At 43.7% G+C, this 26,104-nt stretch overlaps 1 protein-coding gene across 1 annotated transcript in view; it reads left to right on the top strand.

The window, feature by feature from the left end:
- The window catches only part of IBA57 (iron-sulfur cluster assembly factor IBA57), a 53,607-nt gene that overhangs the window by 11,020 nt on the left and 16,483 nt on the right, over window positions 1–26,104 (top strand). The gene's annotated exons all lie outside the window — the stretch shown is intronic.

Raw genomic sequence — 26,104 nt, 5'->3', positions numbered from 1 at the left:
ATCTTTATCCATTCTTCTGCTGATGGGCATTTTGGTTGCTTCCATGTCCTGGCAATTATGAAATAGTGGTGCCGCGGACATTGAGGTACGTGTATCATTTCAAATGCTGGTTTTCTCCGGATATATGCCCAGGGGTGGGATTTCAGGATCATATCGCAGCTCTGTTTTTAGGTTTTTAAGGAACCCCCCTACTCTTCTCCATAATGGCTGTACCAGTTAACGTTTCCACCAACAGTGTAGGAGGGCTCCCATCTCTCTATACCCTCTCTCGCACTACTGTTGATAGATTTTTTTTTTTTTGGTGAGAGCCATTCTGACCAGTGTGAGATGATACCTTCTTGTAGTTTTGATTTCCATTTCTCTAATAATCAGTGATGTGGAGCATCTTTTCGTGTGCTTTTTGGCCATCTGTATGTCTTTTGTGATTGGGTTGTTTGTTTTTTTTCATATTGGGCTACCTGAGCTGTTCGTATGTTTTGGAGAGTAATCCATTGTCAGTGGCTTCGTTTGCAAATGTATTCTTCCGTTCTAGAGGGTTGTCTTTTCGTTTTGTTTATGGTTTCCTTTGCTGTGCAGAAGCTTTTAAGTTTAATTAGGCCCCATTGGTTTATTTTTATTTTCATTACTCTAGGAGGTAGATCAGAAAAGATCTCGCTGAGATTTATGTCAGAGTTTTACAGTGTCTGGCCTTATATTTAGGTCTTTAATCCATTTTGACGTAATGTTTGTGTACGGTGTTAGGTGGTGCTCTAATTTCACTCTTTCACACTGTAGTTTCCCAGGGCCGCGTATTGAAGAGACTGTCTTTTCTCCGTTGTACACTCCTGTCTCCTTTATCATAGATGAGATGGCCGTAGATGTTTGAGTGTTTCTCTGGGCCTCCTGTCCTGCTCCATGAATCTGTGTTTCTGTTTTTGTGCCTGTACCGTACAAATGCGTTCCGTTTGTTTTTGCCATGCCGCATAGCTTTGTGTATAGTCTGAAGTCAGGGAGCGTGACTCCTCCATCTCCATTTTCCTTTCTCTAGATTGCTTTAGCTCTTTGGGGTCTTGTGTTTCCATACAAACGGTAAAATATTTTGTTCTCTTTCTGTGAAAAATGCCGTTGGTAATTTGATAGGGACTGCATTGACCCTGTGGATTGCTTTGGGTAGAACAGTCATTTTGACAACATTGATTCTTCCAATCCAAGAATGTGGTATATCTCTCCATCTGTTTGTGTCATCTTTGATTTCTTTCATCTGTGTCTACAGTGTTTTCTGAGTACCGATCTTTTGCCTCTTTAAGTCGGTTTATTCCTAGGTATTTTATTTATTTATTTTTTGATGCAATATAAATGGGATTGTTTCCTTTATTTCTTTCTGATCTTTCATTGTTAGTCTGTAGGAGTGCAAGAGATTTCTGTGTATTATTTTGTATCTCGTTACTTTGCCAAATTCACTGATGAGCTTGAGTAGTTTTCTGATAGTTCTTTGTGTACAGTATCATGTCATCTGCAAACAGGGACAGTTTTACTTTTTCTTTTCCAGTTTGGATTCCTTTTATTACTTCTTCTCTTGCCGTAGCTAGGACTTCCAAAACTATGTTGAATGAGAGTGGCGTGAGTGGGCATCCTTGTCTTGTTCCTGAAATTCGAGAAAAGGCTTTCAGCCTTTCTCCACTGAGTATATTATTAGCTGTAGGTGACAGAGACATAAGGGGTTTGGCCAGTCCCAGGAGGCAAGGTTCCCCTCAGGCAGGGAGCCAGCCAGGCAGTGCTGGCCCTTTCCCATCCCCCCAGACCGAGAGCAGGTGGTCACACTGGGTGGGGAACTCCATCCTGAGGTTCAGTCTCCTGAAGTAGGTTCAGTCTCCTGAAGTGAGCAAGCTTAAGAAGGCAGAACATGCTGTGGACCAGAATGGGCTGGTCCTCGTGACATATGAACTACACGGGTAGCATACGCTGTCACCCCGTGTGCTCAGGGTGCTGCCGGTATCCGTGCTGTGAATCAGAAGCACCGGGGGCTTTTCACCGTCAGCGAACACCCAGAGCTGGGAACCAAGCGACTTCTCTGGGCCGGTGGTATTTGTGGAACATCAGCCTCTTGGCCTGAGCACGCACTGCTGTGCCGACATGTCACCTGTTGTGGGAGTCATAAATTAAATGAGAAAGGAGATGGGCCATGGTGTTTTAAGTGCGGGCAGCTTCCAAGTAAAATGCTGCCTTGGAGATCATGTGACCTGTAAATGTCTTCAGGGTTCTGCAGGCAACTGCGACCTTAAATTTTTTGGTTCGGATCCAAAGAAGTACATGCTCCGTATTCTACCTCAGTATTTTTAAAAGGAGGCTGCCATACAACAGAAGTGCTTCCTTTCTTGAAAACACCAAGTCAGTTTCCGCAGAAGCACTGGAGCTTACGGGAAGCTGTGACTTCGGAACTCTTAACACCAGTATTTGATGCACACGGCCAGAGGGGATCAGTCGGTGTTTAATCTTCACATGTGTTTCCAGTTTCATAAAGAGTGGTCACTGTGAGAGCTGGGATAGATACTCGGGAAGGTCTTTGCTGGTTTTCCTGTCTGCTTTAAGTTTATTCTGTAAAGAGTATGACGTTCTGAAAATTAGCTGTCATCGTTAAAAAAGGAAAAAGTAGTCCTGGGGTAGTAGTATTTCTAGAAGCCTGGAAAATGCAAGTGTAAACATTTCTTCACAGACCCTTGTCCTGCTCAAGGACAGAGAATAGTTCTAAGAAATATACCATTTGTTGTTAAAAAGCCACAAAATCTAGAAACATTGATTTAACCCAAAAAGAAACAAAGGTCAGCAGGAAAACAGTAGAATCAAACCTACAAATTTTCAGATATTGAAGTAACCAGACATATAAAATAAATATATTTAGTATGTTTAAAGAAATAAAATAAGGCATTTAAATAGTAGTAAGAAGCAAGAGACTATAAAATGATTAAGCAAATCACATAAACAGATCAAGGAGAACTGGAAATAAACCTGCTTCTTTAAAGGAATCTATGGATGTGTTTTCTGAAGAATTGGGAAATACGAAAGAGAGAAAGAGATGGGAGAGTGGAGAGAAGATTTAATATAATAGCATAGTGATCTAAGTGGAATTACGGATGGATAGAAAAGAACATGGGGCAGAGGAAAAAAAAATAACTGCTGGGAATTTTCTAGACGTGCTGGAAGGTGTTGCTTCTTAGGTTCAGAAAGCCCATTGGCTTTGCTGTAGCTATACCTTGTCGCATCGTAGTCAAAGTCTAGAATCCCAAAGGTAAAGGGAAGATCTTCACGTGGAAGTCGGTAGTGATAAAATATTAGAAAGTGATTTATCAAAAGCAGCAGTGGAAACCAGAAGGAAAGTGAATAGTTTGTTCACTGTACTGAGAGAAAAATGCACGTGTGCGTGCTGAGTCACTTCAGTTGTGTCCGGCTGTTTGCGACCCTGTGGCCCGTGGCCCGCCAGGCTCCTCTGTCCGTGGGATTCTCCGGGCAGGAGTGCTGGAGTGGGTTGCCGTTTGCTCCTGCAGGGGGTCTTCCCGACCCAGGGAGGGAACCCAGGTCTCTTACGTCTCCTGCATTGCAGGGGGCGTCTTTACCACTGCAACCTGGGAGGCCCTGGTCAGCCTAGACTTGTATACCCAGAGCTGTCACTCAAGAATGAGGTGTGACATAAGTCAGTTTCATCTGAGACACTGTGATTTTTAGTAAGAAATATGTGTTTGATCTTGTCCTTCATCCTGGCACATAGTGCCTAAAGTTTTTGGAATTTCCTAAGTGATAAGAGTGTTGCTGCTGCTAAGTCACTTCAGTTGTGTCCGACCCTGTGCGACCCCATAGACAGCAGCCCACCAGGCTCCCCTGCCCCTGGGATTCTCCAGGCAAGAACACTGGAGTGGGTTGCCATGTCCTTCTCCAATGCATGAACGTGGAAAGTGAAAGTGAAGTCGAACAGTCGTGTCCGACTCTCGGAAACCCCATGGACTGTAACCTACCAGGCTCCTCCGTCTGTGGGATTTTCCAGGCAAGAGTACTGGAGTGGGTTGCCATTTCCTTCTCCTGATAAGAGTTTTAGAAAGGGAAGTCACTCAGTCGTGTCCGACTCTTAGCCACCCCATGGACTACAGCCTACCAGACTCCTCCGCCCATGGGATTTTCCAGACAAGAGTACTGGAGTGGGTTGCCATTGCCTTCTCCTGATAAGAGTGTTAGAAGTATGTTAATATTTATAACAAGCTCCTGTCAACCACACCAGAGTTTATGTTAATGAGATGACTTTTAGAAAAACTCTAAGGGTAGGGGTTAGTTGCTAGTTAGAAGCCTAGAACTTTCAATCCCACTCTCTGACCTCTGAGAAGGGAAGAGGGGCTGGAGGTTGAATGAGTCACCAAAGGACAGTGATTTAATCGATCATGCCTCTACAACAAAGCCTCCGTAAAACCCCAAAAGAATGGGGTTTGGAGAGTGTCCAGGTAGGCCAAAGAACTGGTTTTGCAGAGAGCATATCCTTTGACAAGGTTTATCTAAAAAGATAACAATAACAAACAGACAATTAAAAATCCTTTATCACTGGAACATTTAGGAAAATCACATCTGGATACCTCATGGGTCAAAGAGAAAAGCCCTCACAGTTTACCAGCTACTTGAAATGACCATGAAAACAGAGCAAAATTTGGTTGTGGGTGTATATTAGGGGTAACTTCATAGCCTTTGAAAGCGCGCCTCTGACTGAAGAAGTTAGCAGAATAGCAACGTAATGGATTCAAAGAACGTGAAAAGAAATAATAGTGATAAATAATAATAAAGTGAAGTGAAGTCGCTCAGTCGTGTCTGACTCTTTGCAACCCCATGGACAGTAGCCTGCACCAGGCTCCTCTGTCCATGGGATTTCCTAGGCAAGAGTAGTGGAGTGGATTGCCATTTCCTTCTCCAGGGAATCTTCCCAACCCAGGGATCAGAACCCAGGTCTCCCGCATTGTAGACAGACGCTTTACCGTCTGAGCCACCAGGGAAGTCCCTATAATAATAAAGGAAAGAAGTAAGCAAAGCAGAGGAGCAACAAGACCAAGTATTTTTAATTAACAGGATGATGGGAGTGGGAAGAGAATCCAGGGGGCTTCAAGGGAGGCAGGGGGCTGGGTCTGCACTCTCTCTCTACCCAGGCTTTTCTGAAAACAACCCTGTCTTCTCACTGGACTGCTGTGTTTTCCTTGGCACGCTCCCCTCTCCAGCTGGTACTGCAGGTAATTTGATTCTCCAGAAGCTCACTTTGAAAAAAACTCCTGGATCATACTGTCTTTTATTTTATTTTTAAAGTTTATTTTTAGTCGGAGGATAATTGCCTTACAATGCTGTGCTGATTCCTGCCGCACCGCAACGTGAATCAGGCATAAGGACCCCTAGATCCGCTTCCTCTGTGCCTCCCTCCCACTCCACCCCCCACCATCCCCCCCTCTAGGTGTCGCACTGGGTTGAGCTCCCTGTTGCAGAGCCACTCCCCACGAGCTGTGTGTTTTACCTACAGGAATGTGTGTGCTTCAGAGCTATTTTCTCAATTCGTCCCGCGCTCTCCTTCCCACACTGTGTCCACAAGTCTGTTCACGGCGCCTGCGTCTCTGTTCCCACCCTGCAAATAGGTTCATCAGCGCCGTTGGTTTAGATTCCGCACACATGCATTAATATATGGCATTTGTCTTTTTCTTTCTGACCTCAGTCTGTGCAACAGCCTCTGGGTTCATCCACCTCAGTTCGGCTGACTCACACTTGTTCCTTCTTATGGCCGAGTAGTATTCCGTTGTCCGTGTGTACCACGGCTTATCAACCCACCGTCTGTCACTGGCCATCTAGGCTGCTTCCATGCCTGGGCTGCTGTGGACGGTGCCGCCCTGGACATGGGGGCGCGTGTGTCTTTGAATTACAGTTCTCTTGGGATATGTGGTCTTATTTAAACATTTGTACTCTGTCTCGTTTTCCTCCTAGTTTGCTTCTGTGGTGCGTCTCTGTGCGGTTAATGTCTGTGTTTAATATGCCAATTTTGCGTCCTGTGTTTTACCCCACTTCTCATGAGTTGTCCTCTGTCTGTCTTCACCATGGATATTTTTTGTGGCTTCCAGTGTTTGGATGTTGCTTGGTTCACTCAATAGGCCACTGATGGGGCTTGCGGTATGTTGTCTTTGTGCTTTCTCTCTTTAGATGATAATGTTTTGCTTTACTTCTTCCAGATAAGTCTTGTGGGATGATTTCCTTTTGACTCTTTGCCTGCATTTCAGATGTCATGGTTCACTATGGTCCTGGGCAAGATGCTCACTACCTCGTAGGTGGCGCTCAGCCAGGTGTGCTGTGTTCTTTATGTGGCACTGGTTCCAGGAGTATTCATAAATAGATTTGAGAAAAATTATCCAGTGGGAAAGCTCAGACTGAGTGGGATGGAGACCCCATTCTAAGAGGCTGATACCAAGAGCTTATACCTGATGCCCCCAGCATATCTGAGTGGAGGCTGGCGGATGCCGACCCCTCTTCTCCTTTATGTTTAGGCGTGTTTCCAACATTTATTATGTAAAAATCTAACACAGAAAGTGAGATTTTTGCAGTAAACACACCTTGCACATGCCCAATTCGTGCCCAATTCGTGTCAAACTTCTGCTAGGCCTTTTCCTTTGGGTATCAGTTCCAAACCCTAATCCTGTAGCCACCCCCTGCCTCTTATCCTTTCTTAATTTTTGATACATTTCCAAGCGAGCGGCAGACCTCAGCCATACCCACCCCTAATGCCTTCATCAACATCATTTATGTTTCTTTTTTGTTTTTCCTCTTGGAAGTAAAATTAGCACATGGTAAAATGCACAATTTCTGCGGTTTGATGAAGTCTGAAAAATCCATACGTTGCGGTTGCTCTCCCCTGCCCCTTCCCAGTCAGGTTGTATGCCCCAGACATCACAGACGTGCTGAACCTGCTCTAAACCTTCCCATCGTCGGTGCCATCGATGGTCCTGCGCTTTGAAGCGAGGTTTTGTTCCTAGCACATTTTTGAACCTCCCTCACGATGCCTGTGTCTCTGTGCAGTCCTTTTATTGCTGAGTAGTGCTGGTTGAGTGGATGAACTGCAGTTAGCTTCTCTGTCTCCTGTCGAGGGGACCCCAGGGTGTTCGCAGTTCGGGCTGTTATGAGGAAAGCAGCAGAGGGCATTACAAACACTGACCAGACCATCTGTAAAAATAGAACTCTGATCTACAGCCTTTGGCCACCTGCCCAGGAAACCAACCCACCATCCCCAGTAGCCAGCCCAGGAAGCCAGGCTGCTATAGCCGGACTTGCAGGATATTAGCCTGCTCTCTCTCACAGTAATCCAGGCAGCCAAACAATAATTCGTCAGCTCCAAGCCACAGGACTTGATCAATAACTGATGCTTCCTTTTCTTTTTTTTCCTGCTTCCAACTTGGAACCAACCGGAGAAAGCCAAATATACCCCCTGACCCACCCCCAGGACACGCCACTGCTGGTCGGCTGCTCCAGCTCCCCAGACCCACGGCCTCTGCAAGCACACTGGGCCTTCCCTTATTCCACAGGGAAGCTCTGCCGCCTCTGACTGCCCATGACCCCCTTACTGCAGCGAATTCTGAGCAGATAGCCTCTGCCCATGCTTGGCTCTGGCAATCTGCATTCATTTGCACACTCAACCGAGCCCTTTGTGGACACAGGCTTTCAGCTGGTCGCAGTGGTGCCTAGAAGTGCGTCTGCGGGGCTGCACGTAGGAGGGAGCTGGAGGACTTTCCACCGCGTGCTCAGTCCATTTTACGCTCCCACCAGCACCTCGTGCGTGCCAACATTTGGTGCTGTCCGTCTTTCTAATTCTGTTTGGAGGTTTCGTGTTTACATTTCAAACGTCTTGGTCAGATGCCTGGCTGTACTGAGGGGGGTCTGGGGGAGCCTTCCTTTGCTCAGCCTGGGGGGAACCTCCTTCCACTCTCTGTGACCTGGGCTCTTAACTAACTTAGTGTCCTTGTCTTCAGTTTCTTTTCAAATGATGTTACTTCAGTTCGGTCACATTAGTGTTTGTGGCAAAAATGAATCATTTACGAATACATTTTATGTCCGAAACCTCAAGAAGTTTGTCAGGGAAATGAGTGGCAGCAGGGACCCTGTTGATGAAAAATCTGGAGATTGCTGAGTACTGAGCCACGTTTCACTCATTCATTCCTCCAATCATTCAACAAATTATTGAGTGCCTACAAACCATAAAAGTAAAATGCAAAGCCTACTGGATTGCTGTAGCCCTGTGGTCAAGAATGAAGCAGAGAATGGTATGCGATGTGTGCAGAGACGGGGTGCCCTGGGGGATGGGCTGTCTGTTGGTTTATGTGGTGAGGACAAGGCTGTTGGGGGCATGGGGCGTGTGCAAGGATGGGCTGCCTTGGGGGGACTGGGCTTGTGTGGGGTTTGGGTGCATGTGGAGATGGAGCAGGGTTGGGGCAGTTAGGGGGCAGGATGAGTGCAGAGTCAGAACACACTGAGGGGACAGGGCCAGCGTGGGGATGGTGCACACTGGGGGATGGAGTGTGGGATCAGGGAGCATTGGGGTGACAAGGAGAGTGTGCTGTTGTGGTGCATGCGGGCACAGGTGCATTTGGGGGTCAGGGCAAGGTCAGGGTGCATTGTAGGAATGGAGCGTGTGTGAGGTTGGTACATGCAGTGACTGGGTACATTGGCGGGGGGTAGGGCAGGGCTGAGGTGCATGGAGAGATGGAGCACGTTGGGAGGACTGGGCACATGAAGGACAGGGGTAAGAGGGGCATGTGTGTTGTGCCAGGCAGAGGACACAGCGAGGAAGGGCCTTGAGACTACTGCACGTCTGGAATATCCTTCAGAGAGTCGAGGCCAGTGCAGCTGGAGGCAGGACTACAGGAGACCACATCGGGGAGAGCCCACAAGGGGTTTGTACAGGGCCTGCGCTATACTAGGGCAGAGTGGGGGTTGAAGGAGAACCCCTGCCCCTGGGTGATGGGCGAGGGGGTGCCAGAAGAGTGGGCTGAACTGGGTTTATCTTAAAGCACGTGGGGCTTGGAGGAATTGGAGGGTTGTGCAGCAGCTGTCCTGACGTGTGTGGGGGCAGTTAGATGTTCAGTAGGCGTGGGTGGGGGTAGTCTGGAGGTCGTGAGCGCAGAGGGGATGCCGCCAAGCGGGTGCAGACTGCTGCAGAGCAGCATCACGGGGCAGGGCTGCTCACAGACACCCCTGGTCCGGGGCCTTGTGTCTGCAGCCTCTCCTGACCTGCCACATCATCTTGGGCTGGGCTGCTTTATTCAGTGGAGGTTTCTATGGAGATCACTATGGTTGTAAGACATAATACAGAGAGGTGCCAGTACCCTTTACCCTGTTCCTCCCCATGATAACTTTTAGCAAAAATGCGCTGCCGTATCACACCATCCACTGGCCTTATCTGATCTCACAGTTTTCTTTGTGCTCATTTGTGTATAGGTGTTGAGTTCTGTGCCACCTTATCACATGGGGAAGTTAGTGTGTCTCAGCTAGAGTCAAGATACAGAACATCTCCATGCCATGTTGACATGTTGACCTGTCCCTAACTCCTGACCACACCAATCTTTCATTTCTAAAACTCTGTCATTTCAAAACTGTTATGTTAATGAACATTTAGTAGTATGCTAATAACGTAGAGTAGTAACCTGTATATGTTGACTTTTCCCCCCTCAGCATCAGTCCCTGGAGATCTGTCCAGGTTGCTGCTGCGTCAACTGTTAACTCCTTTTTGTGGTGCAGTCTAATTCCACGGTATGAACTGCCGTAGCCTGTTTAACCGTCCACCTGTTCAAGGACATTTGTGTTGTCTCCAGTTAGGAGTGATAACAGCTAAAGCTGCTGTACACATTCATGTGCAGGTTTCTTGTGAACACAGGTTTTATTTCTTTGGAATAAATGCCCAGGAGAGCAATGGCTGGGCCATTTCACGTTCAGTTTCGTAAGGAACTGCACACTTTTCCAGAGTGGCTGTACTGCTTTGCAGCCCTACCAGCTATGTGTCAGAGATACGGTTTCTCTGTATCCTTGTTGGCGTTTGGAGTTTTCAGTGTTTTTAGTTTTCTGACAGGCATGCAGAGGTATCTCATGGTATTTTTACTTTGAATTTCCTTGATGGCTAATGATGTTGAATCTCCTTTCACACGCTTATTTGCTATCTGTGTATCCTCTTTGGTGACATGTCTTTTCATGAATTTTGTCTTTTTTCTAATGGAGGGGTTTAATTTTTTCAATAACAGTCATTCGTCAGATGCGGTGGATTCTCATTTGCAGTAGTTATGTTTCATACCTTCCGGCAAACACTGAATTAGTGAATACTAAACCACTTCTCCTGCAGAAAGGATGGAGTTAGATTCCTGCCAATCTCTGGTCACGTTTTTGTCAACTGATCAATAGATATCTGTATTTTATATGTGTTTCTTTCTGAAGACATCTTATTTCATGTGTGTTGGTTCATTAACATTGAACTCACAGCCAACAGGATTATAACTTGGACTTGAATGAAATTCATCTCCTGTGTTAACTTCGTAAGGGACATCGCAACCTTCTTGTGCTCAGGAACATAGAAAACACTTCAGCTCTATGCTTGGGGGTCATTTGAAACAGGGAAAACAACAAAAAGTACAACAATTTAAAAAAATGTGGCAATAAATCAATTATGAAAAGGATATTTGTTTACAGCCTGAGCGCTGGGACACAAAGGCAGAGTATGTCTCATTCTAGGAATATGGGCATTGGGAGAGTTGAGTTTTTACTGCTCTGGGCATGTCTGCAGACGGTGAAAGTCCTTCAAGTATTGATTTTGGGGTCACAAGTAAACTTAGGGAAGGCAAATTTGAAAATAAGAGTACCAAGGGTAATAAAGTTTGAATGTGGTTTGAAATACAGTTGTCGCTTGGTCCTGGGGGGCTTGGTTCCAGAAAGTGAAACAAAAGGAAGTGAAATTGCTCAGTCGTGTCAGACTCTTTGCGACTCCATGGACTGTAGCCTACCAGCTCCTCCATCCATGGAATTTTCCAGGCAAGAGTACTGGAGTGGGTTGCCATTTCCTTCTCCACGGGGATCTTCCCGACCCAGGGACTGAACCTGGGTCTCCCACATTGCAGACAGATGCTTTTCCTTCTCCCACCAGTTAGTTCAAGTCAGTCGCTCAGTCGTGTCCGACTCTTTGCGACCCCATGAATTGCAGCACGCAAGGCCTCCCTGTCCATCACCAACTCCCGGAGTTCACTCAAACTCACATCCATCGAGTCGGCGATGCCATCCAGCCATCTCATCCTCGGTCGTCCCCTTCTCCTCCTGCCCCCAGTCCCTCCCAGCATCAGAGTCTTTTCCACTGAGTCAACTCTTCGCATGAGGTGGGCAAAGTACGGGAGTTTCAGCTTTAGTATCATTCCCTCCAAAGAACTCCCAGGGCTGATCTCCTTTAGAATGAAAGTGAAAGAGGAGATTGAAAAAGTTGGCTTAAAGCTCAACATTCAGAAAACTAAGATCATGGCATCTGGTCCCATCAGTTCATGGGAAATAGATGGGGAAACAGTGGAAACAGTGGCAGACTTTATTTTTGGGGGCTCCAAAATCACTGCAGATGGTGGTTGCAGCCATGAAATTAAAAGATGCTTACTCCTTGGAAGGAAAGTTATGACCAACCTAGATGGCATGTTCAAAAGCAGAGACATTACTTTGCCAACAAAGGCCCGTCTAGTCAAGGCTGTGGTTTTTCCAGTGGTCATGTATGGACGTGAGAGTTGGACTGTGAAGAAAGCTGAGCGCCAAAGAATTGATGCGTTTGAACTGTGGTGTTGGAGAAGACTCTTGAGAGTCCCTTGGACTGCAAGGAGATCCAACCAGTCCAGGGAAGCCCTCGAATAACTCCTAGATTTCATATTGGGCTTCCATGGTGAAGTGAAAGTGACTGCTCAGTTGTGTCCAACTATTTGTGACCCCACGACTAAGTCCATGGAATTCTCTGGGCAAGAATACTGGAGTGGGTAGCTTTTCCCTTCTCCAGGAGAATCTTCCCCACCCAGGGATTGAACCCAGGTCTCTTGCGTTGCAGACAGATTCTTTACCAACTGAGCTATCAGGAAAGCCCTTGCTTACAGGACCTCCTTGAATACCAAAATCTGAGGATGTCCAAGTTCCTTAAATGAAATGGTGCATATGACCTATACACATCCTCCGGTACACTTCATTTATTTTCATTGAGGTGTAGTTGATTTGCAACGTTATATTAGTTTAAGGTGTACAATATAGTGATTCACAGTTGCTGTAGGTTATGCTCCATTTAAAGTTGTGAACTATTGGCTGTTTCCCTTGCATTGTCCATGATGTCCTTGTAGCTTATCTTGCACATAGCAGTTTCTGCTCCTCAATCCCCTACGACCGTACTGTCTTTCCTCTTTCTTCTTCCCACTCGTAACCACTGGCTTGTTCTTTCTATCTGTGAATCTGTTTCTCTTTGTTATATTCATTCATTTTTTTTTTTGTTCTCATATGTGAATGGTGGTATATACAGTATTCATCCTTTTCTCTCTGACTTTTTTCACTGAGTATAATACCCTTATTATACTATCCATGTTCTTGCAAATGGCAAAAATTTATTTATTTTTTAATGGCTGAGTAGTCTATTGTATATATGGATGACGTCTTTATCCATTCATCTGTTGATGGACATTTAGGTTGCTGTCTCATCTTGGCTATGGTAAATAATGCTACTGTAAACACTGAGGTGTGTGTATCTTTTCAAATTAGTGTTTTTATTTTCTCTGGATATTTATCCAGGAGTGGGATTGCTGGACCATATGGTCGTTCTCTTATTAGTTTTTTTTTTCAAGGAATCTCCATACTCTTTCCCACAGTGATTCCACCAGTTTACATTCCCACAAACAGCATACAAGGACTCTCTTCCTCCACATCCTCACGCGCATCTGTTATTTGTGATCTTTTTTTGATGCTAGCCATCGTCTGACAGGTGTGAGGTGATGTTGAGCATCACATATACTTGCTGGCCATCTGTATGTCTTCTTTGGGAAAATGTCTGTTCAGGTCTTCTGCCTATGTTTACAATTGGGTTCTTTTTTTTATATTAAGGTGTATGAGCTCTCTGTAAGTTTTGGGTAAGTGTGCTCAGTTGCTCTCTCATGTCTGGCTCTTTGTAACCCTATGGACTATAGCTCACCAGGCTCCTCTGTCCATGGGATTCTCCCAGCAAGAGTACTGGAGTGGGTTGCCATTTCCTTCTCCAGGGGATCTTCCCCACCCAGGGATGAAACTCGCACCTCGCATATTGCAGGCAGATTCTTTATTGGTGGCCCTATTAACCCCTTATTAGTCATGTGTATTAAGTCACTAAGTCATGCCCAACTCTTTGCGACCCCATGGTCTGTAGCCCCTCAGGCCCCTCTGTCCAGGGGATTTTCCAGGCAAGAATACTGGTGTGGGCTGTCATTTCCTTCTCTGTGGATCTTCCTGACCCAGGGACTGAACCTGCATCTCTTTCATCTCCTGCACCGTCAGGTGGGTTCTCTACCACCAGCACCACCTAGGAAGACCCACTGTTAGTCATACCATTTGCAAATATTATCTCCCATTTAGTACGTTGTCTTTTTGTTTTGTTGATGATTTCCTTTGCTGTGCAAAAGCTTTTATGTCTAATTAGGTCCCATTTGTTTATTTTTGCTTTTGTTTCCTTTGCCTTAGGAGACAAATCCAAAAAAAAAAACAATTTCCATGATGTATGTCAAAGAGTATTCTGCCTATGGTTTCTTCTAGGAATTTATGGTTTCTGGTCTTACATTTAGGTTTTTAGTCCATTTTGGCTTTTTGTTTAATCACTGTTGAGTCTTTGTTTTATTTTCATCAAGCATTCTTTATCACTTTTACCTAACATTTATTACCTAACATTTTTAAAACCTTTTAATTTTATATTGGAGTATAGTTGATTAACAGTGTTAACGTTAGGTTCAGGCGTACAACAGAGTGATTCAGTTATATGTATACATACACATATATACTTTTTGGGGGTTTATTTTTGTATATGGTATGAGAAAATGTTCTAATTTCATTCTTTTACATGTGTCTGTCCGGTTTTCCCAAGACCATTTATCGAAGAGACTGTTTTTCCCCCTATTGGATTGACTTGGCCAAGAAGTTTGTTTGGGGTTTTCCACGCTATTATAGAAAAACCCAAGAAAACTTTTTGGCCAACCCAATATATTCTTGCCTTCTTGGTCACAGATTAATTGATCATGAGCACATGCATTTATTTCTGTGCTGTCTGTTCTGTTCCTTTCGTCTTAAGTGACTGTTTTTGTGTGAATACTTTGCTATTTTGATTATTATACTTTAGTAATTAGCCTGACGTTAGGAAGTGTGAAACCTCTAGCTCTGTTCTTCTTTCTCAAGATTGCTTTGGCTATTCAGAGTCTTTTGTGTTTCCATACAAATTTTAAAGTTAGTTGTTCTAGCTCTGTGAAAAATGCCATTGGATTTTGATAGGGATTGCATTGAATCTACCTTGGGTAATATGGTCATTTTAACAATCTTAAGTCTTCCGATCCAAGAACATGGATTTCCATCTATGATATCTTTAGTTTTTTTCATCAGTGTCTTATAGTTTTCTGACTGTGTGTCTTTTACCTCCTTAGGTAAGTTTTTTCCTAAATATTGTATTCTGTTTGATTCAATGGAAAATGGAACATTTCCTTAATTTTTCATCCATATAGTTCATTGTTAGGTATAGAAATGCAACTGATGTCTTTCTGTCTTCCTCCCTCCCTCCCTCCTTCCTTTCTTCCATTCCTCTTTTCTTTCTTCCCTGCCTTTTGGCCATTCTGTGTGGCGTGCTGGATCTTAGTTCCCTGACCAGAGATCAGACTTGCAACCCCTGTGATGGAAGTGTGGAGTCCTAACCACTGGATCAGCAGGGAAATCCCCAACTGATTTCTATATATTAATTTTGTATCATGAACCTTTACCAATTTAATTCATGTGTTCCAGTTTTTTTTTTGTGATGTCTTTAGGATATTCTACATAGAATATCATGTCATTTGCAAACAGTAACAGTTTTATTTCTTCCGTTACAATTTGGATCCTTCTTATTTCTTTTTTCTTGTCTGATTGCTATGCTTAGGACTTTCAGTACTGTGTTGAATAAAAGCAGTGAGAGAGGGCATCCTTGTATTATTTCTGATCTTACTGGAAATGCTCTAACTTTTACCATTGAGTATGATAATACATGTTGGCTTATTATGTATGTCCTTTATTATGTTGAGATATATTCTCTCTATACCTATTGTGTGGGTTTTAAAATCATAAATGGATGTTGAATTTTGTCAAGAGATTTTCCATCCTCTACTGAGATGGTCATATAATTTTTATTCTTCAATTTGTTAGTGTGGTATATCACATTGGTTGAAACCTTTTTGCATCTCTAGGGTAAATCCCACTTGATATGGTATATGATCAATCCTTTTAATGTATTGTTGAATTTGGTTTGTTAATATTTTGTTGCAGATTTTTAAATCTATATTCATTGGACATATTTACCTGTAGTACTTTTTAATCCCTGATATCCATGTATGATTTTGATATCACAGTGATGCTGGCCTCATAAAACGAGTTTGGAAGCCTTACTTCCTCAGTTGTTTGTAATAGCGTCAGGAGACCAGGTGTTAACTCTTCTCTAAATATTTGACAGAATTCACTTGTGAAGCCATCTGGTCCTAGACTTTTGTTTGTTGGAAGTTTTTTAAAATTACTGATTCAATATCATCATTGGTGATTGGTCTGTTCATATTTTGTATTTCTTCCTAGTGCAATCTTAGGAGCGTATACTTCTCCCTTTTATTGGTGTATTGTTGTTTGTAGTAATCTCTTATGCACCCTTGTGCTTCTCTGGTGGCGACTGGTGGCTTTTCCTTTTTTCATGTCTGATTTTATCAGTTTGTGTCCTCTCTTTTTTTCTTGATGTGTCTTGCTAAAGGCTTATCCACTTTGTTTATCTTTTCAAAGAATGAGTTCTTGGTCTCTTTGCTCTTTTGGTTTTTTTAGTCTCTGTTTCATTTATTTCTGCTCTCATATTTATAATTTCTTTTCTTCTACTAACTTTGGGATTTTTATGTCTTTTTAGCTCCTTTAGGCATAAAGTTAGGTTGTTTGAGATTTTTTTTTTCCCCCCCAAGGTAGGCTTATATTGCTTTAAGCTTCTTTCTTAGAACTGCATTTGCTGCAGCCCATAGACTATGGATCATTGTGTTTTCATTTTCGTTTGTTTCCAGGTAATTTTAAATTTCATCTTTACTTTCTTCAGTGATCCATTGGTTGTTTAGTAGTGTATTGTTTAGCCTCCACATTTTTTGTTTGTTTTTCAGTTTTTTTAATAGTTAATTTTTATTTTTTAATTAATTAATTAATTTTTGTGCTCTTTATTTTATTTTATTTTACTTTACAATACTGTATTGGTTAATTTTTAGTATTATAGCATCATGGTTAAAAAAGATGCTGCGTTTGGTATCAGTGATCTTAAGTGTACGGAGACATGTTTTGTGACCTAGCATGTGATCCTATCCTGAAAAAAGTATTTTTTGCTGCCTTTGGATAGAATATTCTAGTTACATCTATCACTTAAGGCTAGTGTTTCCGTATTGACTTACTTTCCGGATGATCTGTCCACTTATGTAAGTGAGGAGTTATGGTCTCCTAGTGTTTTTGTGTTACTGTAAATTTCTCCCTTTGTGTTTGTTAATATTTGCTCTATGTCTAATTGTCCCTATGTTGCGTGCATGTATATTTATATCTTCTTGGATTGATCCCTTGATCGTTCTGTTATGTCCTTCTTTGTCTCTTGTTGTAGTCTTTGTTTTCAAGTCTGTTTTGTCTGATACAATTATTGCTACCTTGACTGTCTTTTGATTTCTGTTTGCACGGAATACTTTTTTCCATTCCTTCACTTTCAGTCTGTGTGTGTCTTTAGATTTGAAGTGAGTTTCTTGCAAGCAGCATATATATGGGCCTTATTTTTGTATCCAGTCAGCCAACTTACATGTTTTGATTGAAGCATTTAATCCATTTACATTTAAAGTAATTAAGTAGATACTTATTGCCATTTTGTTAGTTTTGGGGGAATTTTGTTTTTGTAGTTATTTTTTGTTCCTTCCTGCTTTTGGTTTCTTCCCTTGTGATTTGATAACTATCTTTAGTGGTTTTTTTTTTTTTTGGATTCCTTTCTGAACTTTTGTGTGTGAGTATCTATTATTGAGTTTTGGTTTGTAGGTACCATAAGGTTTATATATAGCAATCTAAAGACCTTGCATGTTTACTACCCTTCCCCACAATTACTGCTTTTGACACCATATTTTACATCTATTTGTTTAATGTATCTCATAACTACTTATTGGGCTTCCCAGGTGGTACAGTGGTAAAGAACCCGCCTGCCAATGCAGGAGAATCAGGAGATGATGGAGCAGTTTCTGGGTTGGGAAGATCCCCTGGAGTAGGAAATAGCAACCCACTCATTATTCTTCCATGGACAGAGGAGCTTGGGGTCTCAAAGAGTTGAACATGACTTACACCACACACACACACACACACACACACACACACACAGAATTACTATTGTGGATATAGATGATTTTACTGCCCTAGTCTCTTAATCTTCTTACCAGCTTTATCTGTGGATTATTATTATTATTATTTTGGCCATGCCACACAGCTTGTGGGATCTTAGTTCCAGGGATTGAACACAGGCCCTTGGCAATGAAATTGCCTAGTTCTAACTACTAGATAGCCAGGGACTTCCCAATGTATGTGATTGATTTAATTACTTTATATTTGCTTTTACCAATGAGTTTTTCCTTTCACAGTTTTCATTTTTCTAAGTATGGTCTTTCTTTTTTGTTTGTTTGTTAGAGAGGTTCCTTAAGCATTTTTTGTAAAGCTGATTTGGTAGTATTAAACTCTTTTAGCTTTTGCTTACCTGTAAAACTTATGATTTTGCTATCAAATCTGAATGAAAGTCTTGCCATGTATTCTTTTTTTTTTTAAGGAAAGTTTTGATTTTTGTCTCTTGTATTTTTTTAAAAAAATTATTTATTTTGTGCTAGGCGGGACAGAGGAGCCTGGTGGGCTTCTGTCTATGGGGTCGCACAGAGTCAGACACAACTGACGTGACTCAGCAGCAGCAGCAGCAGCAGGCCTTAGTTGCTGCATGTAGGCTTTCTCTAGCTGCAGCAAACAGGGGCAGCTGTCTAGCCTGGTGCTCAGGCTTCCGCTGTGGCGGCTTCTCTGGTTGCCGGGCATGGACTCCAGAGCGCACAGGCTCTGGGACTCATGGGCTTCGATACTTACGGCACATGGGCTCTGTAGGTGCAGCTCATGGGCTCCCGAGCGCAGGCTCAGTAGCTGTTCACGGGCTTAGCAGCCCCATGGCATGTGGAGTCTTCTTGGACCATGGATTGATTCTTGCATTGGCAATCAGATTGTTTACCAGTGAACCACAGGGCAAGTCCAGGGTAGAGTATTTTGGGTTGTAAGTTTTACCCTTTCATCACTTTAAATAACCCTTCTGATCTGCAGAGTTCCTGCTGAAAATTCAACTGATAGCCTTAAATGAGTCGTGGCAGGCTGTGGGCCTGATGTTTGCACACTGGTGTGTGAGGCTGGTCCTGGGGCTAGCTGGTGGGTGCAGCTAACACCCAGGGTGTTCTGAGGCTAGTGCTAGCTCACTGATGTGTGAAGCTGAGTCCTGGCGTGTCTGGCTGCAGGGCTGCAGGGGTTCTGGAGTTGGGGAGTGGGACTTGGGTCCAGAGGGTCCTGGGGCTGGTGCCTGCCCACTGGTGGGTGGAGCCAGGTCCTGTGGTCTCTGACTGGAGTGCCCCGAGAGTCTCAGGGCTATTGCCTTTGCGCTAGTGTGTGGGATTGGGTCCTGGACCCTGTGACAGGCAGGGTTGTGTTCCAGGGTAGCTGTGGGTTCAGGGGTCTTAAGACAACCTCCCTGCTAGTGAGTGAGGCTGTGTTCCTACCCAGCTAGTTGGTTGGCTTGAGGCATCCCAGTATTGGTGCTGACCTCCTGGTGGTTGGGGCTGGGCCCCAGTGCTAATGAGTTAGTGCCATTCCCAAATGACACTTGGCAGCCCCAGTGTCCTTGTGGTAGAAGGAGCTCTCCCAAATGGCTGCCCACAGTGTCTGTGCCCTTAAGGTGAGCTCTGGTTGCCCCCTGTCTCCACAGGAGGCTCCAAGTTGAGCTAGGAGGGTGACCAGGCTCCTTTCAAATTACTGCTTCTGCCCTGGGTCCTGGAGTATGTCAGCTTTTCTATTCTTCCTTTTGGAGTGGAGTCTCTATTTCCCACAACCCTCTGGGTCTCCCGAAAGTAAGCCTCATTGGCCTTTAGTTTTTTAATTTATCTTTTTATCTTTTAATTTTTTTTTTTTTTTGCCATGCCAAGTGGCTTGCAGGATCTTAGTTACTGGACCAGGAATTGAACCTTTGTGCCCTACAGTGGAAGCACAGGGCTCTAATTACTGGACTGCCAACACTTGTAGATTTTTAAAAGGTAGGGAAGGGTGCATACGCAGCAAGCATCAAACCTTGTAACTCATCCAGGCTCTGTCCACTGGCAGAGAACAGGGACATAAATTCAGATCTAGTGCTGTCTGTTGAGATGTAAACATCATGGGCAGAATCAAACCGGGTGCAAATGCTGAGGTCTGTGAGAGAGAGGAGGAGGGAGGCAGAGGCAGAGGGCACATGCACACGGTTGAGCTATGCAGACTGTAGGTCATAGCACTCTAGAAAGGGAGAGTACGGGTGTGGGTGGCGGAAGGAGCACGAAGCAGGGGAAAGACACTGGAGAATCAAGCAGCCAACAGGTCAGCATCGGGCTGCTTTTGGCTTCAGGGAACAGATCTGCAGATCTGCAGCTATTCTGAAAATCTTTATAGTTTCTAGACTTAGTTTTAACTAATTTAAGATTTTGGCTGATCTCTGTTTTGCTGGGGTTATGATAGGAATTGCATTACACCTAACAGAGCATTTTTGGGAAAACTAACCTGTCCTGTGAAGAAAAGTGATAATCTTGACCCCAAAGCTTCCGTGTGGTCATGGTAGCCATGTCCACCCACCCTACAGTGGATCTTCTGTTCTTAGGAGTTTTGTGCTTAAAGTGTTGATAAAGCACTTTAAAGGTCTCTCCAGGAATCCATGCCCTCTGGTCACAGTTTTGCTGACTTTGAGTAAGAAGATGACACCACATGGGGTAAGCCTGGTGCGGTCCACAGTTCTCGGGATGTCTCTGCATCCTGATTTACCCCGATGGCCCTGCTTGCCAAGTCGGTGTGGAAGACACAGCTCCATTGTGCCCACTCTCGTGGGCCGTGAAGATGCTCAGTCTGGCACTTGGTGGAGCTTTGGTCTGTCCTTGGTGCTTAGCTGTCAGCTGCCCCTCTTAGGGTCCCGTCTGACTTTGGAGCCTGAGCAGGTGTGTACTGGTTCTCACGGAACAGACTACCTGGGAGGAGGGTGGAGGCTCTGCTAGGAATGTACTACCCAGGAGAGGGAGGCCCCATAGTCACCACCAGACCACCAAAAGGTAACTGGTAGACACGGTTAGGGGGTCTAAGCAGCTTGGACTCCACTGCCTCCCATTCTCCTCCAGATCAGAAGTCGTGTTTCTTCCCCAGGTACTTCTAGTATTTATTTTGCTCTGATGCAACCTAGGCGTGGGGCAAGGGGCTAAGAGAGAGTGAACTGCATTATTCTGTGAAGTTGAGGGTGGGGACCACAAGGTCGGTGGCAGCACTAGAAGGCACTTGGGAATGGGGGCTTGCCTGGGGAGCAGAGGTGGGCACTGGGGAGGTGGGGATGGGATTTTGGAGGCAGGAGATGGCATTTAGGATGGGAGGGGAATTTGAGGGGGTGGGCATTGAGGGGGATGAGGGTAGTAGAGGAGGGGCAGGGGCAGGGATCAAGAGCATTTCCTAGTCTCTGGAGGAGTCGGAGAGTGAACCCAAGTATGAGTCAGCTCTCAAGTAGGTAGGATTCCTTCAGGAGACGTTCTCAGCTCACCTGGCTGAGTGGGTGAGGGTGCGGGTAGGGAGTGGTGGTGGTGGTGGGGGGGGTGACTGAGGGAGAGGGAGGCTGGAAGAATCAGGGAAAAACGGCAATCACGTGTTTTTTTTTTAAAACTTAAAAAAATATGGTAAAGTATATGTAACAATTACCATGTAAATCACTTTAAAGCATAGATTCCAGTACTAACTACATGCACATTGTTGGGCAAACTTTACCATCACCCATCTGCAGAACTTTTTCATCTTCCCAAACTGAAGCCCTGTTCACATTTAAGAATAGCTCTCCATTCCCCTCACCCTCTAGTACCCATGCTTCTGCATTCTGTCTTCATGAATTCAGCTCCTCTAGGTCACAACGTAAGTAGAATCATTCAGGATTTGTGCTTTTGTAACTGGCTAAGTTGGAATCAAGATTGCTGGGAGAAATATCAGTAACCTCAGATATGCAGATGACACCACCCTTATGGCAGAAAGTGAAGACGAATTGAAGAGCTTCTTGATGAAAGTGAAAGAGGTGGGTGAAATAGCTGGCTTAAAAGTCAACATTCAGAAAACGAAGATCATGGCACACGGTCCCATCACTGCATGGCAAGTAGATGGGGAAACAGTGGAAACAGTGGCTGACTTTATCTTTTTGGGCTCCAGAATCACTGCAGATGGTGACTGCAGCCATGAAATTAAAAGACACTCCTTGGAAGGAAAGTTATGACCAACCTAGACAGCATATTAAAAAGCAGAGACATTACTTTGCCAACAAAGGTCCGTCAAGTCAAAGCTATGGTTTTTCCAGTAGTCATGTGTACATGTGAGAGTTGGACTATAAAGAAAGCTGAGTGCTGAAGAATTGGTGCTTTTGAACTGTGGTGTTGGAGAAGACTCTTGAGAGTCCCTTGGATTGCAAGGAGATCCAACCAATCCATCCTAAAGGAAATCAGTCCTGAATATTCATTGGAAAACTGATGTTGAATCTGAAGCTCCAATACTTTTGCCACCTGGTGTAAAGAACTAACTCATTGGAAAAGACTCTGATGCTGGAAGGGATTGGGGGCAGGAGGAGAAGGGGACAACAGAGGATGATATGGCTGGATGGCATCACTGACTCAATGGACATGAGTCTGAGAAAACTCCGAGAGTTAGTGATGGACAGGGACGCCTGGAGTGCTGCAGTCCATGGGGTTGCAAATAGTTGGACACAACTGAGTGACTGAACTATTCCACTTAGCATAATGTCTTCATGGTTAATCCATGTCATAGAACATGTCAGAATTTCCTTTTTTTTAAGACTCAATAATGTTCCATTTTGTGTATGGACCACAATTTTTTTTATCTGTTCATCCATGAATGAACATGTAGGTTGCTTTCAACTTTTGGTTACTGTGAATAATGCTACTATGAACACAGGCATGTTAATATGAGAATTTAGTTTTCAACACAATCCTAGACAGCATTCCATGTGACCCTCATCATCCACATAGAAGAGGTGGAAATAATCAGCCTAGAATAGACCTGACCCCATAGCTGAAGGCACATGGTCAGGAACTGAGTCTGTGATCTTTCCACTGTAGGGAGTTGGGAGGTAGGAGTGTTTAGAAACTGTCTTTAGAGAAAGACAATATAAGCTTTTGCTGCTGCAGCCCAACACAAATGCTGTGCTGGAGTGCATGCAGGGCATTTTGGGCCCGTAGTGTACGTGCATCCTACCACAAGGAAGTTCTGGGTTGGTGGCTGGCAGATTGGAATCAATGTTTCTTGAGTTTGACTTAATACCCCAGTTGGAAATGGTATTGTGTATCCTCTGCTGGTCAACTACCAGTGTTTCTTTTCTATACAGTGTCTCAAGTCCTTTGTTCTCTGTCTCTGGGAGCCTTTATTCAGCAGTTGTATGCCTTACAGATGATTTCTCCCCATTTGGGACTTGTCTTTCACCTTCCCCCACCCCCCAGTTTGTGACATGAACACATGAAAATATAAAACACATTGGTAAAAGTAAGTGTATAGTCAAATTTATGGCACACTAATTCTGTGGTCCTCTGGAGAAGGGATGGCAGACGACTTCAGTATTCTTGCCTTGAGAACCCCATGAACAGTATGAAAAGGCAAAAGATATGACACTGAAAGATGAACTTGCCAGGTCAGTAGGTGCCCAATATGCTACCAGAGAAGAGTGGAGAAATAGCTCCAGAAAGAATGAAGAGGCTGAGTCAAAGTGAAAACAATGCCCAGATGTGGATGAGACTGGTGATGGAAAGCTGTTAAAGAACAATATTGCATAGGAACCTGGAATATTAGGTCCATGAATCAAGGCAAATTAGAAGTGGTCAAACAGGAGATGGCAAGAGTGAACACTGACATTTTAGGAATCAGTGAACTGAAATGGACTGGAATGGTTGAATTTAACTCAGATGCCCATTATATCTACTACTGTGGGCAAGAATCCCTTAGAAGAAATGGAGTAGCCTTAACAGTCAACAAAAGAGTCCAAAATGCAATACTTGGGTGCAATCTCAAAAATGATAGGATGATCTCTGTTCAATTCAAAGGCAAACAGTTCAGTATCACAGTTATCCAAGTTTGTGCCACAACCGCTAATGCCAAAAAAGCTGAAGTTGAATGGCTCTATGATAACCTACAAGACCTTCTATAACTAACACCTAAAAAGATGTCCTTTTAATCATAGGGGACTGAAATGCAAAACTAGGAACTGAAAGAGATGCCTGGAGTAACAGGCAAGTTTGGCCCTGGAGTACAAAATGAAGCAGAGAAAAAGCTAATCCTTTTGCCAAGAGAACAGTCTGGTCATAGCAAACACCCTCTCCCAACAACACAGCAAATGACTCTACACACGGAGATCACCAGATAGTCAATCCGCAAATCAGATTGACTGCATTCTTTGCAACTGAAGATGGAGAAGCTTTATACAGTCAGCAAAAACAAGACTGGGAACTGACTGTGGTTCAGATCATGAACTTGTCATAGCAAAATTCAGGCTTAAATTGAAGGAAGTAGGGAAAACCACTAAGCCATCCAGGTATGACCTAAATCAAATACCTTATGGTTATACAGTGGATTGAATATATTCAAGGGAATCTGAAGAACTGTGGATGGAGGTTCATGAGTTTATACAGAAGGCAGGGATCAAGACCATCCCTAAGAAAAATGCAAAAAGGCAAAATGGTTGTCTAAGGAGGCCTTATGAATAGCTGAGAAAAGAAGCTAAGGCAAAGGAGAAAAGGAAAGACATACCATCTGAATGCTGAGTTCCAAAGAATAGCAAGGAGAAATAAGAAAGCCTTCCTAAGTGATCAATGCAAAGAAATAGAGGAAAACAAGAGAAAGACTAGAGATCTCTTCAAGAAACTGAGAGATACCAAGGGAACATTTCATGCAAAGATGGGCACAGTAAAGGACAGAAATGGTATGACCTAACAGAAGCAGAAGATATTAAGAACAGATGGCAAGAATACGCAGAAGAACTATACAAAAAAGATCTTAATGACCCAGATAACTACAGTGATGTGATCACACACCTAGAGCCAGACAACTTGGGCCTTAGGAAGTCAAGTGGGCCTTAGGACGCATCACTATGAACAAAGCTAGTGAAGATGATGGAATTTTGATGTTAAAGTGCTGCACTCAATATGCTAGCAAATTTGAAAAACTCAGCAGTGGCCACAGGACTGGAAAAGGTCAGTTTTCATTCCAATCCCAAAGAAAGGCAATGCCAAAGAATGCTCAAACCACTGCACAATTGCATGCATCTCATACACTAGTAAAATAATGCTTAAAATTCTCCATGCGTAGCTTCAACAGTATGTGAACCGAGAACTTCCAGATGTCAAGGTGGATTTAGAAAAGGCAGAGGAACCAGAGATCAAGTTGCCAACATCCATTGGATCATAGAAAAAGCAAGAGAATTCCAGAAAAATATCTGCTTTATTGACTACACTAAAGCCTTTGGCTGTGTGGATCACAAAAACTGTGGAAAATTCCTAAAGAGATGGGAATACCAGACCGCATTAACTGCCTCCTGAGAAATCTGTATGCAGGTCAAGAAGCAGCAGTTAGAACAAGACTTGAAACAGTGGACTGGTTCAAAATTGAAAGGACTATATAAAGGCTGTATATTGTCATCCTGCTTATTTAACTTATATGTAGAATACATTATCCCAGATACTGGGCTGGATAAAGCACAAGCTGTAATCAAGATTCTCGGGAGAAATATCAATAACCTCAGATATGCAGATAACACCACCCTTACGGCAGAAAGTGAAGAGGAACTGAAGAGCCTCTTGATGAAAGTGAAAGAGGCAAGTGAAAAAGCTGGCTTAAAACTCAACATTCAGAAAACTAAGATCATGGCATCTGGTCCCATCACTTCATGGCAAATAGATGGGAAAGCAATGGAAACAGTGGCAGACTTTATTTTCTTGGGCTCCAAAATCACTGCAGATGGTGACTACGTCCATAATATTAAAAGACACTTGCTCCTTGAAGAAAAGCTATGAGAAACCAAGACAGCATATTAAAAAGCAGAGACATTACTTTGCCAACAGAGGTCCATATGGTCGAGCTATGATCAGACCAGTCAATCCTAAAGGAAATCAGTCCTGAATATTTATTGGAAGGACTGATGTTGAAGCTGAAACTGATACTTTGGCCACCTGATGTGAAGAAATGACTCATTGGAAGAGACCCTGATGCTGGGAAAGATTGAAGGCAGGAGGAGAAGGGGATGACAGAGAATGAGAAGGTTCGATGGCATCACCAACTCGATGGACATGAGTTTAAGCAAGCTCTGGGAGTTTCTAATGGACTGGGAAACCTAGCGTGCTGCAGTCCATGGGGTTGCAGAGTTGGACATAACTGAGCAACTGAACTGAATACTGTAACGTGGTTTGTTAAGAACTTAAGACTAGAATAAATAGCAGAAATATTAAAAATAGCTATAGCTGTAATAGTTTGTTAATAGATAGGCAACATTAAAAAATAAATTTTGACAACAAGAACAAAA

Source organism: Ovis aries, chromosome 5, assembly GCF_016772045.2.
Source record: "Ovis aries strain OAR_USU_Benz2616 breed Rambouillet chromosome 5, ARS-UI_Ramb_v3.0, whole genome shotgun sequence".
Taxonomy (NCBI): Eukaryota; Metazoa; Chordata; class Mammalia; order Artiodactyla; family Bovidae; genus Ovis; species Ovis aries.
The sequence above is the reverse complement of the archived record's forward strand: the minus strand, read 5'-3'. Positions and strand labels throughout refer to the sequence as shown.